General features: G+C 50.6%; 1 long non-coding RNA gene across 1 annotated transcript; it reads right to left on the bottom strand.

The window, feature by feature from the left end:
* Positions 1–10084: 10084 nt before the first annotated feature.
* LOC120756703 (uncharacterized) lies at positions 10085–23954 on the bottom strand. The gene is made up of 3 exons (XR_005702212.1): positions 23848–23954; positions 10315–10422; positions 10085–10218 (listed from the first exon to the last, which is right to left on the bottom strand). It is a non-coding gene; the product is annotated as an uncharacterized LOC120756703 (long non-coding RNA).

The following is a 23954-nucleotide window of genomic DNA, read 5'->3' as shown; positions in this document are numbered from 1 at the left end:
GTATCGTACTCATGTGGCCACAAGCAGGAGCCCAGCCTGGAATCTCTATTCTCCACGGGCTGCTGCTGGCTCACCCCGGCCTGGAAACCCTGGCGATGGAGTTGGGAGCAAGTCAGCATATGCTGCAACCTCACTTACCTCAGCTTTCTCTATTCTCGTGTCCAGTATGATCTCCAAAGCCCTCAGTTTCTGTCCTGCACACGACAGCCTTCAGAGCCCCCACCCACGTTTATGTGAGGCTGGCATCAAGGATGGACCCAGGGTGTGGATGACACTCCTAAGCATAACAGCACAAAGTCCTGAGGAAGGAGCCCCTGAGCCAGGCAGGAGCATAGACTGAAAGACAAACATCTGGAAGCCCCAAACACAGGCTAGGGACAGAGCTCAGCAGCCCACAGCTCAGTGGCTATTGGTGCCAGCAAGGGACTGCGTAGCCCACAGGACAGACAGCAGGGGAGCATTGCTAGTTTGGCTTTTTCCTTCCTGGCCAACTTCTCAGTCTCTGTGCCTCCATGTCCTTGGATTTCTGCTTTCAATTACTGGATATTTAAATTTTATTGGTTAAGGGTTTGAGAAGGACTAACAAGCTCCCCTTGAAAGCAAGGTGAAGCTCTGAACCTTCCTACAGGCCTTTTCTATTACACCCACCTGCCTGCGTTCCTCACAGCAATAAAACAATTCCTTTTCCCTGTTAGACGTGCTGGGAAGCATCTTCACTGGCAGCCCAGCTCCTGGAAGAGCTTGCTTTAAGTCTTGGCCAAGCCATTGAATCAAAGCCCCTTGAAAGGGAAGATGAATTATGCATTCTCCCCTTGCCTTCTTTGACTCTGGTGGCTCTCCCAGCATCCCCAAGCAGCAGCAAGTGCTGCAGCCGGGGCTAAATGGTCACAGGAGTCTCCCTACCTCACCCGGGCTCCTCCTGCACTGTTCTCACTCAAGGCTGGCTCCCACTCCTTCCAAGAACACACACAGCATCTGGCACTGGGTCTCTAGAATGAGCAGGGGCTTCTTGGTACCACTGACAAATAAATAACCACGATTAGCTCCTCTAAATGAGCATTCCCATCTTCTAATAAACATCGTAAAAAAGAAGAAATGAGCCTTAACTCACTTTTATTGTCACAACTGACGTGTTGCAAGATCTTAATTGGACTGAAAAGAGTTTCCAGTAAGGAGATGCTGTTTAACTAACTCATTAGCAGCAGCCTGACAGAGAAGGATGCTCCAGTTTTAGGAAGGGGAAAAGAAAAAACAGATCCCACCGATTCCCCACCTGCCCATGCCCCAAACAGCCTCAGGAAGGAACACAGTAAAGAGTCTCTTCTTTACCTCAGGCACACAGCAGTGTGCAGCACACACCCATTCAAACATCTGCCCTATGTTCCCTTCCACCAGTCAAGAATGACACCGAAATGGGACCTGTGGGCAGCTACCCTCAAACTGAAAATATCTGAGTCCTTCACAGTACCCATTCCCATGCAGCACCTACAGGATATTCAAAAGTTCCTGAGCAACAAGAGCTTCACCTCCTCTCCAGCACTGTTTCCACCCCGGGGTTCTCACAAGGTCTTGGGAGGCAAGGCAAGGAGCGCAGTTCCTCATCAGTCTCCCAACAAGCAGGAGGACTGCTCTGCCTCACCTATTGAAGAAATATATTAACCCAGAGACTGATAAAGCATCACCTCAACAAGGCAAACTTTCCAGCAAATTCTGAACCTGAGGGAGAGGGATGGAAAACACTGTGCAGGCGTCACAGCCAGCCCAGCATCAGCTGCACCCCACACCTCTGACTCGGACAGACAGACGGCTCTGTGCAGTTGTTCCACCCCGCAGATCTGGAGCAGCTCCTGGCTGGTTTACTCCAGCTCTCTCTGTCCCAATGCAGATAAATTTAGTTTTCTGCTCTCGCTGCCTGGGGAAGAGTAGGGAGGGGGAGCTGACATCTTTCAAACGAGACCTTAAAAATAAGCTGTCTGCATGTCTGGACATTGAAGAATTCCAGGCAAAGCTTTGCCTGGATAAAAGAACTCGTTCCAGCACCCTAACCGGGCTGCACCCTAACCAGACTGCTACCCAGCCAGAAACAGCTGCAAGCATGACTGGCATTCCTTGCTGCGCCCAGGGTGCTCCGGGGGTGCCACCACGCCGTGTGCCACGTACGCATGCTGTGACAGCCCCTGCGCTTCGTGTCTTCAGCTCTTCATAGAGATCTGGAGGACAGGAGCCGGAGCAGGAGCAGGAATAAAAGTCCAGATTGCCCATTTTCCGTAGCTGTCACCCACTCCAGTCGCTAGCCCAGCTTCCCTCCCAGAGACACTTTCTTTCCCTGGGGCTGAAAGCTGCTCTGTAAAGGCAAGGGAGCATTTGATAAAGAAAATAACAGAATGAATAAAACCGTGTGTTTGTACAAGAAAGCTTTTGCTCTGATGTTTAGTGCTGCAGTATGTTTTGACCTACTATTGCAAGACTCAGCTACACACCTTCCCTCCTTCCAAATGTGACAGAAGGCAAAAAGGAAGCCACGGCTGATGCTGCAGAGCCCTGTGCTGGGATTCCAGCTGACAAAGAGCCTCGGCAGAGCCGCCCACACAGACACACGGATTAAACCCCACACCCTCTGCTCCCCTGTCACCTGCAGGAGGAGGGGCACAGGGACAGACACATGTCCAGGCCTGATTGTCCACTCAGGTACTCAGTGAAACACCAGTAGCTTCCAACACAAGGAGAAACACACCCCCAGGATGACATACTTCCTAATGAGGGCTGACATTTACCAGCTACCACAAGAATCCTGAAAATTAATAAATAAATAAAACTTCAGACAGAACCAATGTTCTGCCTGGACAGGGCCAGTAGCACTAGACCTCAAACCCACCCAACACTTACGAGGAGCCGAGGCTGGCAAGCGGCATCTGCTCTCGTGTGGCATTCCAGGGGAGGATGGATGACTCCAAGTGGCCTTGGTTGTACAGTCTCTCTAGGCTGTGTGTCTATACAACCCTGTTGGCTTGTCAGTTCTGTGCTGATGCAGAGGGAAAAGGGGCTCTAAGCACCAATATCAGAGGCTTGCAGAGTGATGAAGACTCCAAATAGCACTAACTGAGATCTCACCCAGGACAGGATTAAAACTCTGAGGTTTGTCTTAGAGAGCTTTAGCACCAAGTCCTCCTTAGCACAGGTAAGCTCTGAACCACACACAAACTGAATGCATTTTTGCAGCGGACCCCAAGCCCTCAATGGACGTGCCTCATCTGATTTACTACTGCTGCCATGGAAGGTGGATTTATTCCCAAATTTCGCAGCTGCCAAATCAATGTGAGAGTGTTCACGTGGGGATTTGCCACAGGCTTTTGTTGAGCCAGGGCAGGACTTGCACGCTGAACAACCCTTCCCTCGAGAGGAAGCAGTGGCCTCGCTGCATCACAGCGTGGGCTGCTCATTAGGTATCTCACTCTTGCCTAAATCCAGTGGCGATCCTCTTTGGAGCTGGTCCCTCCCCTTTCAAAGATGACACAGCAACAGGAGACGAGGGGCTGACAAGGAGAAGAGGACTTCTAAACTTCAAGCCCAGCTTGGCATGCAGGGCACATGGTAGCGGGTTTATTTTTTCAGCAAGCAAGTTTCCTTTCTTCCAATCAACTCTGTGGCAATAAGAAGTGGGTTTCAGCATGGCATAAATCTGCCAGCAGCATATCAAGGCTTCAGAATAGCAAGGGCGCAGACAATTGTCCAGTGGAAAAGAAAAAAAAAAAGGTCAGAGCAGTAACTCTTGCAGTATTTGTTCCACAAACAGAGAAGGTTTACACAGCTTTTCTGGGCAATTATAAGGCAGGAAATAAATCTCAACAGAAACTCATCTTCTTCTCCCTCTTTTTGCAGTTGAATCTCTTTGCCTCCCGCCCCTTGCAATGTCCCCAAAATGCTTTGCAACAAGATGTCAGTTACACAACCCAAGGCTGAGCCCCAAGAGCCGGGGGAGAAGTGTATTAAATTTAATAGCATTGCTCCAGGTAATCTATGACCACTCATAATCAATTGTCCATGCCTGCTGCAGCATGACTGGAGCCATTTTCCCAGGCTGCAGGTGCAGGACTGGCAGAGAAAGCTCCTGCATAGGCTGGGAGTGAGCTGTTTCATGGCCTTGAGAGGCTGAGGGACAGCCAGGCAGCTCATCTCTGCTGCCACACTCCTGCAAAGCCAGGCTCCAAGGTCTCCTGCGGGATTGGAAAGCCCAGGCATGACCACACCAACCCCAAAGAGACTATCATCTGTGCTGGGGGAAAAACAAGGAGGAACCAGTCTCTCTCCTTCGGCATCAAGTCAAGGAGGCAAGAAAAGGATCACTGTCTGTTTTATGCAGAGGGAAATGATGCACAGGGAGATAGGAATGATTTCTCCTCTGCGGTGGCAGAGCTGGGAAACGATTGGCATCTCCTGCAGCCCCTGAAATCCCTTCCACACTTCGCAGCACCAGCATCATTCCACTGCTCAGGAGCAGCTCCAGGCTCCTCCACAGTGCTGAGGGGCAGCATGAGCAGCCCTGGGCAAGGGGCCAGGCTGGGAGAGCCAGGCCAGGCAGGCAGAGGGGACAGGGAGGGGATGGGGTACAAGAGGAGGGCTTCAGGATCAGGGCTTGCTCCTCCCATCCTCACCATACAGGGAGGAAACGCTGTCACACCCACCTCAACACTTCACTTAGTGGAAGTGGTAGGAATTAGCTGAAGAGGAGACTGCCCCAGCTCCCAGGTCAGCTGCTGTCACCACACCAGCCAAGCTCAAGCAAGATCTGGGTCCAGCCTTTATTTCTGGTCCACAGATTAAACCCAGTTCTCCGAAGATGAGGGTGCACTTAGATTCCTCAAACCCCAAGGAGCCACAATGAGTACAAATGGCCCAGACCTTTGCTGAATACGGCGCTTTCCCCCCTGCTCCGCTCTCTGGGGGCCTTGGCAAGGGGCTGAATTTTGTTGCCAGCTTCCAGGAGGGCAGTGATAGGGAAGAGTTACAGAATCCCAGTCTACGTGTGCTACATTTCACAGCTCCCAGGGGCAGGAACGCATCCCTGCCTTTCTCTTCTTGATCCCAAATGGATTGAGCCCATGATAAACCGTGGTCAGAAGCCAAGTGAGATCGGCCCCAAGCTTGAAGCAGAGCTATCAAGTGCAGCCAGTGAGGGACAGCAGCATTCAGGCTCCCTCCATCTTTCTCCTTTGACATTTATATGGATAAAGAAAGTACCTGTCACGTTGGCATCCCGGAGAGAAGATAAGCACGGGCACAGCCTCTTAGGTGTGGTCTCCATCCAGCATCACAGCAGGAGCCCTGGGAAAGGAGGAGGGTACTGAGCCCAGGAATCCCAACACTCAGGCAGTGAGCAGAGCCAGGTGCAGGGAGGAGGCGACAGCAAGTGACATCTCCAAGCGTGCAGGAGCAATTACAGTCCTATCCCCAGCAACATTTTCCTTCCCTAAGCTCCCAGCTCTCCTCCAGCCAAAGACAGGGCCCTAGTCCCACACAGGCAAGCTCCACACGCATTGGGAAGAGCAGTCCCACCGTCTGCATCCTCAAACACACATGGAAAACTAGCTGAGCTTCGTCACAGCAAAGGACACCCACCACCTCCACGATCCTGCTGCCACCCTGACCAACAGGCAATTGTCCGAGCAATCAATCCTGAGCCAAATCCACCGCGTGGTGGGGAAGGACAGCCAGAAACTACTGCCCAGCCTGCTAAAGCCGCTGCTCCCCTGGGGTCACGAAATTAGAGCCCCTTGCACTGAGGGAGCGGTAAGAGGCAGCGGGGTGCTAAGCTGTCCGCTCCAGGCCCGGAGCTCCTCCACAGCCCGGCACGGAGGGGATGCATGGAGCCCGCCTCAGGAAGCAGCCTGGGCTCCTGAACAGAAACACTGACATCTAGAGGCACACGGCCTTGCCTGGGAAAGGGGCTGGGAAAACCTGGGAGCAGCTTCCACGCTCCCCAGGCACCTGTGCGGAAGAGAGCTGCCAGAAGGGACAGGGAGCCTGAGGTTTGGGAGCGCAGCGTGGGCCACATTCCAGGAGATTTCAGTCATCGTTGCTCAGAGAGATTTAAGGGATGTTGCAACACTTGGGTTTTTCTTTTCTCCTCAGGAGAACTTGGCCAGAGCTTGGGTAACTATTGCTCCTTCTGCTTTGGGGTGTTCGAAAGCTTGTCTTGCTCCCAGCAACCCACTTGGAGAGATGTGAGCTGGGGAAGCTTCTTTACACCCTTGGGCAGACCATCCTGAGGGGACTGAGCTGTCCTGTGAGGAGACACGGCTGCAGCATCACTGCAGTGCCTGCAGAATGGAAATGGGTGTGAAAGCACCTGGCTCAGCCGAGCACCTCAAACTCTTCCCGCACACAAGAAAGTGCCAGCCACCCGAGGTGCTCCGTAAGGGCAGGCTCAGAGCCCAGCAGACAGCACTTCAAATCAGGCCCATACCCCACAGCAGACACAATCTCCATGACATTTTCTGGCCCATGCCGCGCCCCGAGTCAGCAGCTTCTCACATGCTGCTGCCTCCATCACACGAGCCCAGAGTGGCACATCACAGCACCTCCTCGTCAGCAGAGGGAGGCAGGTCCCCCACACAGGAACACAATCCAGGCAATTAGCACATGGGACACTCGCAGGCTTGCCTGCAGCGTCCTCCACTGGAGTGTTCAGTGCTGCAGAAACCACACCTACCCCAAAGCACAAGGAAGGGTAGAGCACGGCAGCCTCTGCCTTTTCCAATGATACGTGAGCCAGCAGCCAAGGCCCTGCTCCTGTGGCTGAGATGGCCTCCACAGCAGGGGCAAGATGGACAAGATGCTGGGTGGATCAAGGGGAGAGGATGAGCCAGGGAATTCAGCTGAGGTCAAAGGTAACATCCTCCTGTTAGGTAAACGAAGGCTGGCCCATTGAAGTCATGAATGGTGACTGGATTGTACCAGTAGAGAACAGGAGCTGGAGCACGCAGCCTCCAAGCTGATGAAACCTCTCAGCCCTACAGAGCAGCCTGCAAGCAAGATGCAGATCTCTAGCACTTCACTGGTCTCACCCTCCGAGATGCCCAGCAACAGCATCACACAGTCACTGCCACATTCAGAGTGGCCTGGATCCCCCAGCTCTGCCCCACAGTGAGTGCACACCCTATTGTGACCCACTGCCACACTGGTGGGACACGCCAGCGCTCCCTCCACCTTTGCAAGCTCACCTGAGAGCGTCAAGCACATCCTCAAACCCAGACCAGTGCTTAGTCAGAAAGCTTTTGTCAGCAAAGATTAATTTTTGTGGTTTGCAGGTTTCTACCTGAGCTACCTCAGAGCTTGAGCTCCCTGGAGAGGAAAAGAAAAGATAATAAAATCCCCTGAATGTGTGATCAGAAAGGAAGCCTGATCGGGTGTCCTGCAGTCCTCTCACGTTTTTAAACTGGTGAATCACTGGGACTACTATAGAAAAGAAAAATCACCTAGCCTGAGCCCTGGAAATCTCATCTGGGAAGGTGAGAAACTAGAAAAAACACACTTGAGCACAGGTTTTGAAAAGAAACCACTCCTCAGTCTTAATTAGGGCTTGTCCAGATGAGGCAGCCATTAAGGTGCTTGCACCGGGAGCTGCGGTTAGTGTCCACTAACGGACGAGGAAGAAGACACCCCAGGATTTAAGCTGCCGGCGCCTCCGAGGACTGATGGAGGAGAGGCTTCTTGGCAGCTCTCTTCCTCTCCTCCACGGTCAGCAGGCTGGTGATGGATGCCTGAGTCCCAGCCCTCCTCTCCCACAGCACATCATTCGATTTGCCGCAGACGCGGGGCTGGAGGTCCCCGGCAGCGCTCTGCGTGCCAGGAGAGGTCACCGTCTCTTTGAATAACGTCTTCTTAGAGTGCCAAGAAGTGACATCAAGCTTTGCCCCCTGCCACCCCCCTGGCATCACAGGGATGCTAGGCAGAGTAGGGATGAGAGGAGGCGCGTTCCCCGCCGTCTCTGCTGCCCATGCATGATTTATACCTGCCGTGTCAGACGGACAGCGATGGCACACGCTGCCTCCCAGCGCTGGCGGCACGCCTGGCAGAGATGGATGGGCACACTGCTCTGCTCCATGCCAGCCCAAGGCTTCCTCCGTGTCCCCTCCACAGAGGGCTTGCCCAGGGTAGATTACAGTTTGCAGGCAGGTGTTTGATGGGAGAGCATCTCCTGGGATGTCACTCTGCAAGGGGCCACGTTGGACAAGCCAAAATGCTCAAAAGATTCGCTGCTGAGGTCCTGAGACGGTGTGTGAGCCAGCAACATGCTGACACAAGAGACACAGATCACACAAAAGGCACTTGCATTCCTTTGTTCCTTTCCCCAAACTTCCCTCTCCATGCCAGCATAGGCTTGCAACCCTGCCTTCTGCTCTCTGACCCTGCTTTGACAGGCACAGCTGGTCCACAGACCAGCAGGTCAGACAAACAAGTGATGGCACGTGGCTCTCGGAGCTAGATAGGAACAGCTGAAAGACATAAGGGACAGACCCAACCACAGAGGCAGTCAGCACTGTGAGCAAGGACCCCTGACCCCAGGTCTTGGTTGGGAAGCTCCCCTTCTCCCAGCATTTGCAGTTTCAGGTTACAAAGAGGCCTTGCTTCAAAACAAACTGAACATCTCACCACAGGATGGAGGCTACAGATGTGTTTCCTCCCCACTCCCCTCCAAAACCCGCCTTCACCGCTGCTCACCAGCTCAGACATGAACACGCGTGAGCAGCAACCTACAAACATCACAGATCTCTCTGGAGCCATTTGATATTCATGGTGGCATCTCCACTGGCCTCTCCACCCAGCAGGATGATGCAGGACTTGAGGGCATCACTGCGAAGCTCTCAGCCTGAAATCACAAACACTGTCCCACCGCTGGGTCACTAACCACAAGATCCTCCACCGCTGCGGCTGTCTGGGGCCCTCAGCAATTTTCAGCTGCAAAGTCAGCATTCAGACAGGGCTGCTGCTGCTCTCCCAGCCAGGAGCTGGATATCTAAAAACCATACTCTAGACAGGGAAGCTCCAGGGTGGGTGGCAAGGGGGGAAAAGGTTCATTTGTCCTTGGCACAACAGCAGGGCAGCACCAGCAAACCCCTGACTTTGAGGGCAGAGGAAAGCACTGGCAGCTACAAATTACTAATCAATGTCGAGTAACAACAACAGCAGCTAATAAGGAAGGGCTGATCAGCTTACTACAGCAGTAATTATTCCTGACACCAGCCCTCAGAAGGAGCGTCCAGGCTTAGCACACTGTCTACCATGATGTTAACCCAAGATAACTAGAGAAATTTTGTGCTGGAAAAAGGGAGGGGGAAGAGAAAAAAAAAAACCCTCAGCAATTAGCAAGACTTGTGGTGCTAATTACACTGTGAACGGTGTGCAGGCTTTGTCAGAGCTCACTTGAGCCTTCCAGGTGATGCCAGGGAGGGATGAACTGCCAGCACACCTTTTCATGTGACAAACAGTTCTGGCACCCGGTTATTTTTGAGAACAGCACAGCTCTCTGCTGCTGACACCGACCCTGGCACACGTCCCTTACCATCGCTGCCTGAGGAAAAGCCTCTCACCTCCATAGTGCAGTAGAGCTACAGTTCAGCTTCACGTCACTAGGTGGTACTGAGCCTACCTGACCTGGGTACAGGACCAATTCAGGATGAGACACAGTCAGCACAGGAACAGAAATCTTAATTTACCAACGTGTCTGAGGTGGGCACGTTCAAAGCGTGCTGCATTCACCCGCAGCTGCCCAGGATCCTGCAGCGATGGTGCTCTGCAACGCTGCAGCAGCCCAGGCACAAAGGTCCCCACCACTTCCAGCACAGCCACCCATCCTCCCACTGAAGAAAAGTTTCCATCAGCCCCCCCCTCACCAGCACAGGAAGAGTTACTGCTCGCAGCAGAGGTGCAGAGTGAATGTGTAAACACGCGTGTGCTTCCTCCGTGCGCTTCTTACTGATAGAACAGGTGAGAAGAAAATCTCACAGCCCCCGAGGCTTGCGATCGCACACGCTCCTCGCTCGGCTCTCTCCCAAGCAGGCGCAATTAAAGGCACCGTTTCCTTGCACCCTTCATTCGAGGGGACTGACAAATTGCTCTCTCAGCAATGGTGTGTGTTTTACGGAGGTGAGCTTCTCGGAAAGGCAGCCGCCTCGGGATGCGGGTCACCGCAGTCACCGGCTCACGGAATCGCGAGTTCTGCAAGTCCAGAGACAAATGAAGAGGTTGCAGCTTTCCTCCACACAGATCAATGCAGTCACAGCGGCAGCAAGAGCTGCTGGAGCCCGTTCAGACCTTATCCTCTGCGGCTCTTCCTTCTCCTCCAAGATTCACAGGCTCTGGCACCTTATGCAGGATGGGGACTTTACCTTGGCCACGGGGTCTTCGCAAAAAGCCAGCCCCCTGTCAGGAATACAGACCAGTCTGGTGGGATCCAGCAGTTCAAGAGACAGTGGAGGTGCCCATCAGCACTGTGTTACTGGCCTAAAAACTTCCCAACACTTCCCATAGGTGAGTCCTATGCCTCTCCCTCCCATCAAGGGTGTTCTGTGCTGGCCCACCCTTCCCATCCTACACACATAGCTGTCATAAAGTCTACAGTCCTAATACAGGGCAGCATCAGGGGGACATGGCTACCAGCCCTTGCACAAACAAAATCCTATTACAACAGAGATCCCGATCCCAGCCTTTATTTACAGAAATTATTACTACAAAGGACCCTGAGGGAAATCACAGTTCTACGCTGCATACACTGAATTCATCATTGCTAGGCAAGAAGCCTCAGTGTTTTGAGACACACCGAGATGCAAATAACATCGGCGTTGTATGTCATGGAGTGGGAGACAAAAGGGAAAAAGAACCACCACAGCCTAAGCCATCGCAGGAAGAGAGAAAGGGAATGGCAAGTGTGCTTCTTTTGTCCAGCCCAAGGCAATTTTTATCCGCAAGGTGCACTAAATCCTTTGTGCCGCTCGATTAAATTTACAGCTGATCTAAGCACAGATTGTTGTTCTGCCAAAAAAGAGAAGTCCAGACTCAGAGTCGTCCATGGAGTGAATGGCCACGGCCCTGTGCAGACATGTGGGCAGCCCAAGGAGGGCAGGGAAGGGAAAGAGAAGGGAGATGCTGCAGGGCTGGAACAGTTTGGAATTGCTACCATGTGCAGCACCATGAGCCGTGCCAGCACTGACACCAAATCCTGTGCTGGAGCATCTACTTTCAGGTGGGGGAATACAGATGAGGAAGGGGAGCAAACCCCCATTGCATCCTCCTGAGATGCCACATCTGGACAAGGAAAGAAAACGAAGGCATCAAGCACCTGGGGCACCCTCCTACCCGCAACTCATGCATGGCCCAGTGATGCTCAAACACCAACACGGTCCAGCAGTCAGAGCGTTCCCCTGTCACAAACCTTGACTGGTTGATCAAAGCAGAGGGAAAAGGATTGTGGTGTCCAACAGGGAACAGAGAGCTCCTCCTACGGCACATCAGCCTGTCAGATGCGCACTGTTCAGGCATACTGGAAGGAAGGAGGAAGAGGAAAAAGAGAAGGCTTCTGACCTTACACAAATCTACAGGAGCTGCTCCTAAAATTTACCAGCACAAAGCAAGCAAGGCATCTGAGAAGGGGATGTGAGGTCTGTGGCACTGCAGTGTAGGTACCATAGCACTGTAAGAGTTCTAAATCACAGCACTGCTACCAGCCTGACTGTATGGATCACATCAGGCACCGTCACACACACCTGCTGCAGAGACATTCTCCAGCAGAAGGGTCTCCCTTGCACTGCAGATACTTGCAGTAACAACCCATCATCATTTTGCTGTACACAGCCAGAAAGGTTGACTTTAACACCAGGCCAAGGATGCTCTCAGTGCCTGACCTGCACACATTCCCAACTGATGTTTCTTCAGCTGTTCCCATCTACCTAGAAATTATTAATCCCATCCACTTGAAAGTATCTCCCCAAGGTGAAGCTCCCATGTCTCAACGTTATCAGAGGAAAGCAAATCCTGACAACAGGAGGAAGGCCCTATCAGTTGACACCGATGGGTGAATGTGACAGTTCTCCAGGAGGGAACCAGGAGAAATGCTGTTGCTCAGGGACAGCCCAGGTAGGACTGGCACATCACAGGGGGGAACATCAGCACAGGGTGCAAGACCAAAGGCTGAACCAGACTTCCAGAAACGGAGGCTAGAGCCAAGCCATTCCTTCTTTGTGTCCTCAACCAACTCATCTCTCCTGCTGCTGTCTCTACCAGAAAGTGAGGCCATGGTCTTCCTCACATCTGTGGATCACAGCCAAGGCAGCAGCCTGGACAAGGGTTGGCCCCTGCAAAGCTGTTCATCAGTATTTCAAGGTGAATCTGACAACACAGCTGGTTTCCTAAGCATTAAGAACATGCTTCGCTCCAGCCTTTCATCTCAAGCAACACGCAGCGCCAAAGGGCAGCTTGCCAAAAGCAAAAATCACATGCAGGACGAAAAGCATCACCCCTGGGAAATCTGCATCCAAGGAAGGCTGGAAACTTCCCCCCCAAATCTGACAGAACTCGAATCCCTCCCCTGCTGAGACAGTCTCTTTCAATTTCTTCAGTGGATGTATTTCACGCCTCACCTGCAGAGCGACTGTTTCCTGGAGAAGGAGGAACCATGGAGAAGTTTGAGCACAGCACAAATCCAAACCTGGATTGTGTCCCTTTTTTTTTTTTTTTTACCCTTTCACCCCCTAGTGAGGCATGTTAGGAGTGAGATTTCAGAGAGCCCAGCAATATTGTCAGTGTCTGAGCCCCCTGCCAGCAGCCCTGAGCTGGCAGGGACAATGCAGCCTCTTTGGGAACCCCTCCTGCTTGTTCTCTCCTCACAGCACAATCGGAGGCTAAACTCACACTCCAACAACAATGCTGTGGATGAGTCATCCTCGCTGCTGTCAGCTGGAATGATTAAGGATGAAATGGCATTGCTTATCAGCAACGAGGTGGCTGCAGGACCACTGAGACAGTCACAGACTGGGTCTAGGAAACAGAGCCCAAAGCAGGGACTTTCTCAAAAGACCCAACCCTTTGTCCAACGCCTACACAAAGCTCAGCATTGCTTCAAAGCCTAAAACCAACTTAAACTTATCTGCTTGCAGAGACAGCAACTGGCTCTTGCACATGCCTCTGGACGATAAAACTTTAAGGGGCTTAATGATAATTTTAGGACCAAATTGTGTCAAGTTTTTAATGTTTTCAAGTTGGGAGTCCTGCAGGGTCAACAGAAGTGGGCTCACAGATCATAATGGCTCTGACTGATCACTGCCAGCTCTTGGCTGGCTGCCTGGTTAAAACTTGGATTACTCCAATGGGAAGCTGACCCTGATTTAAACTCTAGCCCACATTTTACAGCTTCACATTGCAGCTGCCAGGCTGTCCCTGACATACCTTCTTTATGGCATCGCTCTTTCCTCTCACGCTTCTGGTGAGCCACAAAGCATCGGGGCCATTAGGAAGGTCTCGTAGTCGACAGGTCTAAGACAGCAACCTCCAGCCAGGAAACCAGTGTGATACATTAAATAGCTGAGCAACTAAACCCACTGGCTAAAAGCATCAGTCCTGTGGGGAGGTCTCCCTAAGCTAGCCCACATTAGTATTTATTAAAAATAATACCAGGATCTTTCCACTCATGCAATTTTCCCTCAAGATGCAAGAACAGGAAACCTATTGCAAGAAAGAGCCATACGAAGTATTAGATAAGACACTTCAAGGGCACCTCCTCAGGTACAAAAGAAGCTCCTGAAGTAGCCCTTGGCCTGCAAGACAGGTGCCTGTGTTCCTATGGCATGTGAAACCCTAAAAAGTCATGACCCACCAGCATTTCCAGCCCTGGAATTTGAAATGTAAGGAACTCGATGATCTCTAAGGTCCCTTGAAATGCAAACCATTCTATGATTCACAATAATGTGAGTATACAAGAGATCACCCTTTGCCCAAATATATATCATTTGGGCTGACAGCTGTAATGGACATCAGAGCCTTGCTCTCCAGGGGAGATTCAGCTGGAGATCACCTGCAGATCAGCTGTCTGACTGGAATATAAAGGCAGGCACTGGCACTGAGAATGGCGCTTCAGGGACTGAGAGCTGATGCTTTCCCAAATGGCCAAGTAAAGCAGATAAAGGAGCTGCAGGTTGATTTGATGATTTAATCAATAAGATAATTATATTAATTCAATAGTTTGATACAAAGCCACTTCCTTTCTGTTTGATTTAACTGCATTTCAGAATTTTCATGGCTGAGTTGATCAAATACATAAAATAGCACATTTGTGCTAATTAATTAATATTAGATGTATTTTCCTTAACCATGAATTGCAGAGGCCCAGAGGCCAAGAGCATTATCACCCGGCAACCACATCATGACAGCCCATAGATTTGCATCTCCAGCCACCACACAGCCAGGACTACCGTACCACGAGGGGACCTGGCAGAGAACAGAGGTGCAGGTGCCTCCACATCCTTGAAGTGTGGTCATCTACGCCTAATAGAAATCACTGCTTCTGGTAATGGAGTAAAGAAGGATTAATATCAGGGATATAGTTGTTTTCCACTTGCAGGAAAGAGGAGTAAAGTGTCATCCTTCAGGACATGGGAGGCTTTAGGGGTTCACTTTCAGCCTTGTCCCCCTAAGGGGACACCAGCTAGAGAAGGCAGTCAGCAACACCACCACCACCCCTGCCCAAAGCTGCAGTTACATGGTGAGCCCCATCCCTACTATTATTGCCTCACAGAACCACTGCAAGAGCGCAAAAAAAAACCCACCAAAAAATCACTACTAATAATGCCCCAGAGAATCACCGTAAGAGGGAAAAACTGATAGCAGCCTCTACCTTGTTAGACTGCAGGGCATTCCTCCCCAAGGCAGGGAGCAAGTGTTCTTCACTCTCCCTCCCACAAAGGTCCTCCACTGCTCCTGTTGCTGGGCAGCAACATTTGAGAAAGCAGGCTGAAGATGCTGGGGAGAATGGAGGTGTCTGCACTGACCTTTTGTTTTTCTGCCTTTGCCTAGGAAGGACAAAGAACACACTCCCACACTCCTGCCTGCAACTATATCCCTACAGTAATTCTCAGGGCTACCACAACCTGCTTTCAGGCTTGGTTCTTTTTCCTCCCTCCTTCTCCACTTGAAAATTCGCTAACCCCTGACACTGCCAGGAGAGATGCAGCGAAGGCGACCGTAGGTCAGCCTTCTTCAAACAATTGCAGGCCTTCTTGCCAGGTTCCTCTCGGGGTAATACCATTCCTCCAGCAAGGAAGAGAAGCCTCTAATTAAAAAGACCTGGACAGCAACCCACCAGCTCCCACTCCTGCCCTGATCAATGAAGCTTGCTAATTAAAAGCAGTTGACCTGAGCAAAGAATGGCTTGGAGGAGATTAGCCCAAGGGAGACAAGATTTAAGAATTAAATTACTTGAATGGTCTGTTTAATTTTATTTTACAATCCCCGTTCTTCCTCCTCCCCCACACAGGTAAACGGTTGCTTTGAGGACTCAGTCCCAATTTGTAAGAGCAAAGGAGCACCAAGTACGGTCCTGGTGTTTAATTCACTGTCAAACACCACAGGCTGAGTGCTCGGGGCTGTCGGAGCAGCAGCTCTGTCTGATCACCAGGTGACAACTGAAAAATGGCCCGGTGGCACCTAATTTCTGCAGCTTGATTAACTGGTCCTTTGCACCCTGCCACATCAACAGGACAGGGGACAAAACTACGGGCAGTGCCTCAGACGCTCACTCTGACTCCACAGCCAGAGTCTCGCTGACGTGTTTACCTCTGCCTGAAACCCCCAGGAGATTTATGCCCAGCAATCAAAGGGAGACAACCATCATCCCAAAGTAATAGTGCTCAAATCAGGCCCCCATCATCTGGTCTGACCAGTGACCCGCTGGTTTGAGGACCCCACCAGGCAGGGCTATAAAGCAGGTGAGAATCCTAAGGCAAACTGACATGCATCGAGCACACCACGTCCCACGTCTGGGACCTTGCAGGATGCACTGGGATTGCAAGGAAAGCTCTCTCTGGAGAGCTCTCACGTCTCGTTTCCAAGGTTGCTCTGTCCTGCTCATGCCAGTGGGAACTGCAGGAGCTCAGCACCTCTGGAAACGCTGTTAATAAGAGGCAAAGCAGAAGAATGTAACGCTTCCTTGCTTCAGGAGAATTGGGAGGAAACACGAGGTTTTTCCCCATACAATTAGAAATTCCAGTGTGAAAGTGAAACATGTTCTCCTTCAACCACCAGTATTCACGGGCCTTCACCACAGAATAACTTAAAGGGGATTTGCCCAGAGCATATACATTTGCACAGAGAGAAAGAATATTCTTGAGAGAAACAAGGAGCTTCCTAACCAAACGCTTGGGATTTTATGTATGTTCCACACACAATCTTGGCATTCACTTTCTTTTTTAAATCACTGTCTTGGAGCTGAGAGGAATAAAACCAAGAGCAGGAGTGATGGCAGTCCTATTTGTGTAACTTATTAATCCACTGCCCCTTTTTCTCTGGCATGCCATTTATTTTCTCTCGCCTCAGATGTGCCTGCAGAGCCCAGTGTCCCCCCATACTCCAGACTGTTGACACCAGATCTTCAGAGCATTTCAGCTTTCGTTCCCCCATGATTATTCTCTCTCCTTTTCTCCTTCATGCAGCCTGCAGCAACCTGCTTACCATTTTCCAACCAGCACAGCTGGACACACCTGACACCGGACTGACCACCAGACCAAGGCACTTTCTATTTCAGCTGCAATTCCCAAATGAAAATAATACTCTGTGACTTCTTCCACTTCCCTTAAAAAAACCCACCCTGACTGCAGGATAAGAAAGAAGTGATTGCATAGCATCCAGCAAAAGGAGCTGATCAAGAATTAGCACCCTAGGGCACTAACACCAGAAAGAAAAAAACACAATAACTCCTTATGAATGCCAGCCAAAGGAAAAATAATTCTGCACCAGGACTCTAAACACAGCCAAGCCATCTCAGCGAGGCAGTAATTCGTATTCCTCCCCACCAAGGAAAGTAGTGCACAGGCATGTAGCAACAGACACAGGGTTAAACCCACAGCTGCTGCAAAACCAGAGATCTGCCTCCAAAGTGCCCTAGGTGCCCACAGAGCTGGTGGGGCTCACCAAGCCCACAGGGATGTCACGGCTCAGGCATTGTTTAAGCTGCATAAACAAAGATGTCTGAGATGTTATAATATGCTGTTACTCAGGCCTAATTCCCCAGCTGCCATCCCTGAAGTAATCCCATCATTTTTATTACCAGGAGGAAGCCTACCGCAAACCCAGGCATTTTTTCCTTCCAAAGGGGAGAAAAATTCATCAGAAGTGCAGCAAAACATCCTCATCTGACTTGTGAAGCAAGAGATTTCTTTAAAGAAAGTCAGTCTCTCGAGCAACACCTCCCCCTCCTGCCCTAAGGAAGAGAAGTACAGGGAGGCATGACGAGAAGCAAAGCTGGATAGTCCATCAGAAGAAGGTGCCAAGGAGATGCAGTCCCTTCCAGCTACCTGGCTGAAATTCAAATGCTGGATTAGTGTCTCTGGCACACTTCTAACAAGAGGCAGAAGAGAGAAATGTAGTGCTTCCTTCCAGCCTTTCAGATCTACAAACCTCTCCCAGGCAGCAGACATTCCGGTCCACCTAAAGGAGGCTAGAATTAGAAATTAGACACATTTGTCATATAGAATTTCCAGGTACAAGGAACAAAGCTGAATTTCTATCAGGCAGAGATGCTGTAATAACACTGTAGCAGCTGGGAACTCCAGTCAGGTGAAGGTCAGGGCTGCTTGGCATCCACTACAGTCACAGGCCTCTCAGAAAACTAAAAAGAGCAAAGGACAAACAGTTCCCCTTGGCAAGCTCGCTCCTGTCCAGCTGGATACAACGAGCTTTGAAGGTTGGGAACTCAGCGGGGCTGGCTGCAGCGAAACAGGGAGGAAAAGGGAGATATGGAAGAAGAAAAAAGTTATTCTTCAAAAACAAAGTGTTTTTGTTCATCCTCTCTTTGGTCACCAAGTTAGCTCCAGCTGTGACTTGGGTCTGGGACTGAAAGGAGAACACTAGCTGGAACCCTAGGGGACTGGAGTCACTTATGTGCCTTCTTTGTACTGAGCTACAGCTCACATAAAAATGAGGGTGGCAAGCCCTGAAGGTGCCCTTTGGCCACATAAAGGGAGAAGTGCTGCAGAAGACAGACCCTGATAAAACACGATCCAAACGGGGACACATTTGGCGTCCCTCGGGGTAGGTGACAGCTGCACAGGCAATCATCCTGACAGCGCTGGGCAGGGCTGGGGCTCTGCCTTGGGCCCATTCTGGCGGGGAGAACACAGGCAAGTGCAGGGATGCTCAGCTTTGGCTGTGTCCTATTTCTCCTATTAAATCTCTGCAAAAGCAGCATACTTCCACCTCCCCCCTTGGACATCTAACAAGGATCAGCAGCTGGAAGCCCCTTACCACTGCCAAGCCCAGCACCCAAGGACCTGCCATCTGTGCTCCAGCCTGCCTTTTGTACTGATTTGTTACGTTTTCGCCGTGATTGCACGCCTCGGGCAGGCGACAGTTGCTCTGTGCAGGACTTGGAGGAGGGGAGTTTTACAGCTTGGCTGCTGCCAACGCACAGATGTTACAGGCTGGGTCACGGCAAGGTGCTAAAGGCCTTCAGAAATGTTGCAAAGCATTAATTATGTTCCTGCAGCTGTTCTTTAACCCTCATCCGTGTCTCCTTTCTTCCGTGGGCTGCCAGAAAGACAACTGTGAACGGGAAATCAAAGCAGGAGGCTTCAAAAAGAAGTAAGGCAGAGTCTTTAAAGGTTAAAAGAAACAGCACTCTGCAAAGACAGAGCTTTTTTAAAGCTGTTTGTCCCTGCCACTTGCTTGGATACCTCCTCTTCTCCTATTTCAGTGCAGCGCTGAACTCCAACAGCATCCAAGGTGAAATGGAAGAGGTCACCCAAATCCTGATGTTTCACAGAGCACGTCTCAGCTTGAGGGTTGATCCATGAGCTTGGGAATACTTTGTCTCACAAGACCGGAGCAAGGAATAATTAGTGGCACGGGTTTAACCAGCCCTCCCATCTGTGCAGATCTAGAGATGAGGCGTTTCCCTGGTTTTCCGCAGGTTGGTGTGAACCTCTTGAAGAGAATCCAGAGGAAGGCCACAAAGATGCTCAGAGGGATGGAACACCTCTCCAGTGGAGATAGGCTGGGAGAGTTGGAGCTGTCCAGCCTGAAGCAGAAAAGGCCCCAGGGAGACCTTAGAGCCCATTCCCATGCTGAGAAAGGCTGTAAGAGAGCTGGAAAAGGACTTTGGACAAGGTTCTGGAGGAACAGAAAGAGGAGGAATGGCTCTAAACTGAAAGAGAGGAGGATAGATTAGATATCTGTAGAACATTCTCCCCTGTGAGGGAGGTGAGGCCCTGGCACAGGTTGCCCAGAAAAGCTATGGCTGACCCTGGATCCCTGGAAGTGCTCCAGGCTGGGTTGGACAGTACTCAGCGCAACTTGGTCTAGTGGGAAGTGTCCTTGCCCATGGCAAGGGGGTTGGAATGGGAAGATCTGTAAGGCCCCTTCCAATCCCAACCATTCTGTTATTCTGCAATCAGAAAAACCCCATTTTGCCCCACCTGGACCAGAGCTGTACTCAAAGAGACCAGTGACTAAACTGACCTGCAGAACCCAAGCTTAGAGCTTCTCCCATCCCTGCCATGGAAGCTGGGGTTATGCCAAGTCGACAGCATTCAAGCAGGCTTACCTGGAACAGCTCTGGGAGATGTAGGAACCCAGGTCTCCTGTGTTTCAGTGCCCTTGACAGCCACCATGGGCCAGGGCTGACAACACGCCCTCTGGTGTCCCTGCATGGACACTTCTGTGGGCAGTGGGGGCCCTGGAAAACATGAAGCTACTGCTGAGGAAGTAGATGCATGCCTACAGCATGGTGCCATTCAGAGCTGCCACTGCAGGAAAGCAGTTAAGGAGGTCTGCACCCAGATTTGAGCCCTGCTGAACATTAGGACTAATGAATATCCACACACCACCAGGGCAGCCATTCTGGTGCTAAAATTGGAGCCTGCCTGGGGGGGGCAACTCCATAACCCACAAACCAGAGGTTCTCAAGGGGAGAGTTTGTCCTTTGCTTATCTTCAGGCCAGCTGCAAAGTAAAACTCCGTCTCAAACAAGGGCATTCGCGAACATCTGCATGGGCTGGGCTGCAGCTGTGCCACAGGACCGTGAGTGGGCTGATAAAACCCACCAGGCTCCTGAAAGGCCTCTCCCTCCCCAGTTCCCCACGCTTTAAGCTGCAGTCAAACAGAGCATAACTCCTTTTAAGACTAGCAGATGTGTTTCTGAATCTGGCTGGGCAGCTTGTGCTGGCGAGAGGGAACAAGATTGTCTCTGGAATCCTTTGTGCTGCAGCTCTCTGTGCACAATAGGCACCCGCGCACTCAGGGGCTGAATAACTTTTTATGCTAGAGATGAAGCAAGGGGGGAGAGAAAAAAATTAATACAGGCACAATAGCAAACAAACAGGCAGAGAGAGCGAGGTGGTGGAAAAGCAGGCAGGAATAGCAATGCTGTTGTGCCCAGACACTCATTCCAAACAGCATCTCCCACATTCAAAAAAGCATAAACTAAAAAAGAATAAGTTTTTTGCCTGACATCTCTTGGATGTACCTTCAGTCGGGGATTGTTAGGACTCAGCATGCTGGCCAGGACGTGAACTTCTGCATAATGGCCCCAGACGGCTGCTGATACCCTCAGCTGCTGCTGGCACAAATGTTCACTCCTCTGCATCACTTTGGAGTGATGATAACTAAAAAAACAAAACAAAACCCCCAATGTCCAGGCCTTGAAAGGGGATCCATGACAGCATTAAGCACTGAACCCCAAAGCCATGTAACACCAGACTGGGCTATGCTGATAGCCACAGGTGAAGGAGCTTCCTCCAGGTAGCTCAGGAGCCTCACCCCAGACGCTCAAATAGGATAGAATTCCTCCCACAGCAAAGCAGTGAGTGATGGCTTTCCCCCCTCCCCTCTGGGGAAGCCTGCCCCTGGCTTTGCAGCCATTTCAAGCAGGAACTTGATATCAGCAGTGTCACCCTCACAGTCCTTACACCCTAGGCTTGGGCTTGCCCTCCTTGGGCAGCTGCCCTAGAGTGGCCAAAGGTGGGCCAACATCATATTCCCACCAGGATGCACCAACAGCCAAACAAAAGCAGATTAAAGGCTTTGCAGGAGCAGCTTTTGTGTTGAGACATTTCTGGACACCCCCATTCTGCCTAAATATCAGAAGACAATGTTTTTATCTGACTAATGGAACTCCTCAAACCATGTGGCCCAGGCTGGCTATTTTAAAACAACATTCAGCAGAGACTTTTGTTTCTGACAGAATAATTTAACACCTCACTCTTGCCGAGTACTCTCACCCCAAGTATCAGAGTGGGTCAGAAAGGCTGTGCTGGGGAAAACCACAGAATCGCTGAGTTTGGAAAAGACCTCCAAAGATCAAAAGATCCAAAAAGATCATCAAGTCCGAACACCGATGCAGCAACATAACTCACATCACCTGTGATCCTGGAGCAGAAACTCCTACCTGCCCAAAAGATCCCTCAGCAGGGACACGCAGAGAGGCAGCTTCTCCAGCAGCCTCTCCCAAACAGCAGCTCTCCTCTTTCCACTCCCTTTTCCAGCATTCTTTCTTTATTTTTCAACCTGCTTCCCTCCTCTCCCCCCACCCCAAATTCACGTTATGTAAATTTTACAGAGGGGCTGACATCTGATGAAGAGGATCCCATCGGTGTTATTGTCTGGCTGCCAGCTCCTGGGAAACAGGCAAGGCACGAGGGCGGTTGCTGTTTTTAACCGGAGGCCGTGTCTGACTCGAGCGTTAGGGGAGTTAATGAGCACTGTGCAAAGGGAGGGATGGCTGGCAGAAAGCAAACAGGGAAAGCTTTATTTTTACATTTCATTATTTTTATAAGAAAAATAAGCCTGGGACCTTAAGGGAGGCATAAAGGGGATTTTTAATTTTTTTTTTTTTTTTTTAAATAGCAGAATTCAGAGCAGGAAGAACCTGCTGAGGTGTCCTGTGCCTAAATAGCAGGGAGGTGCCTGGGTCTCCACAGAGGTTACCTTATTCTTCTAGGTTTCAACATCTGTGAGTGTGTACGCACAAAATACAGCTCTAGGAGAGAGTCCTCCATGGCTCAACCCCATCCGTCCAACCCCGTCCCACATACAGGATGGATCTGCACAATTATCTTCTCTTGAGGGCCACAGTCTGCAGGCTGCCCCAAGGAGTCCAGGCAGGCTGGGAGCTCCCTCTCCAGCTCTAAAGCAGATTCAGGCCACTCGGTGGGTGCTCAGCACCAAGCAAGTTGAAACCAAAACCAGTAGTCTCTAGAAAAGATGGATGGGGCCAGCAAGCCTGACACTATTCCCGATAAAGCAACAGGAAAGAGGTTAAAAGAGAAGATTTATGGGCATATATCTCTGCCAGAACCACCAGGTGATCATGTGTACACATTTCTCTACTCTAAGACCTAATTTTCCACCATTTCCCTTGATTTGCTGTTCCTATTCTCCCATTTCCTTGATTTAAAGCCCAATTATTTCTTGTCCTCTTGCCAGTGAAACAAAATATTTCATAAGCACTCCTGCTGCCTCTTGCCACTCCCTCCCTCCTTTGGATGCTGGTTTCAATGCCTGACTCATGCTCCACGCTCTCTAAAATTTAGAGTATTTTAGTGAACACCTAACAATGATTTTACCATTTTTCTCAGTGATACAAATGGGATTTGGCACTGACTAGCTCGCTGTTGGAATTTAAGTGAGTCTGTGGCTGCCACAGCTCTGGCAAATCTTTGCAAAGCGATCCCTGGAGATTGTCACCTGGGCAAGATTTCACTGTGTCCTTCACAAGGGGTGAGCCACAGATCCTGGGCTGAGCTGGAGGGGAATGTGCTGGGACAGGGAGAAAGGCAGACAAGTAAAATCTGTAAAATTCATGCAGGCCAGCCCCAGCCTTCCAGGGGAGATCTGGGGACTACCATCCCTACACAAGTCCAGGATCTGGTCCTCCTCCTTATGGATACAGATAAACTCTGCCCTCATTAAAAGGAAATAATAAGGTCACTGGTGGGTCCCCAGTCTAAACTTCTAAGCACCATCAAATCTTTCAAGTGGTTCATCACAGACTGGCTTCTGTCAGCCCACTGAGCACCAGTCCCTCAAAACATTCCTAGGCAAACACCCTCCCCTTCCCTTGGAGCAATGGTTACAATAAATTTCCATTCCTCTTCCTCCTTGCCCAGGCTTGCATTTCTATAGCATCCTCCTACTAGCTCCCTCAGTCATAACCAAACCTGCCCCAACAAAACACAACCACGAAAAAGACAGTTAAAAGTGTTATTTCAGTATTGCCAGCCTTTTTCAAGGAGATGGATCCATAATGTTAGTTGAGATTAAGCACAGGCCAAGAAAGAGGTTCCTTAGGCCATGAGCCTAAGAGAGGGAAAAAGCTCAGCATTGCTCTGAATCAAGCTGAACACAGACTCAAAATTGGTTCTCCTGTATTCTCAACTCATGCAGGCCCCCAAGACCTTGAACTTCCATGACCATCAGCTGCTTACCTTTACCTGCACAACATAATTCATTTAGCCTTCTTTACCCCTACCCCCCCTGCCAAAAAAAAAACCCAACCAAACCCAAACTTAAAAGCACAACTCACTAGACATGCAGCTTTTCCATTCAAATGCCATCAAAAAAATCTCAAATTTGAAAGTTGTAGCTCACCAGCTAGCTTGGGTGGCTCTCCAGACGGGGTATCTCCAGAGATTCTAGTCCTTCCAGTGGCTGGCTGGAAGCAACAAGGAGGAATCACCTAGAGAAGATGATCAGGA

The sequence above is a fragment of the Hirundo rustica genome, chromosome 9 (genome assembly GCF_015227805.2).
Source record: "Hirundo rustica isolate bHirRus1 chromosome 9, bHirRus1.pri.v3, whole genome shotgun sequence".
Classification (NCBI taxonomy): domain Eukaryota; kingdom Metazoa; phylum Chordata; class Aves; order Passeriformes; family Hirundinidae; genus Hirundo; species Hirundo rustica.
This window is presented reverse-complemented; position numbering and strand designations above follow the sequence as displayed.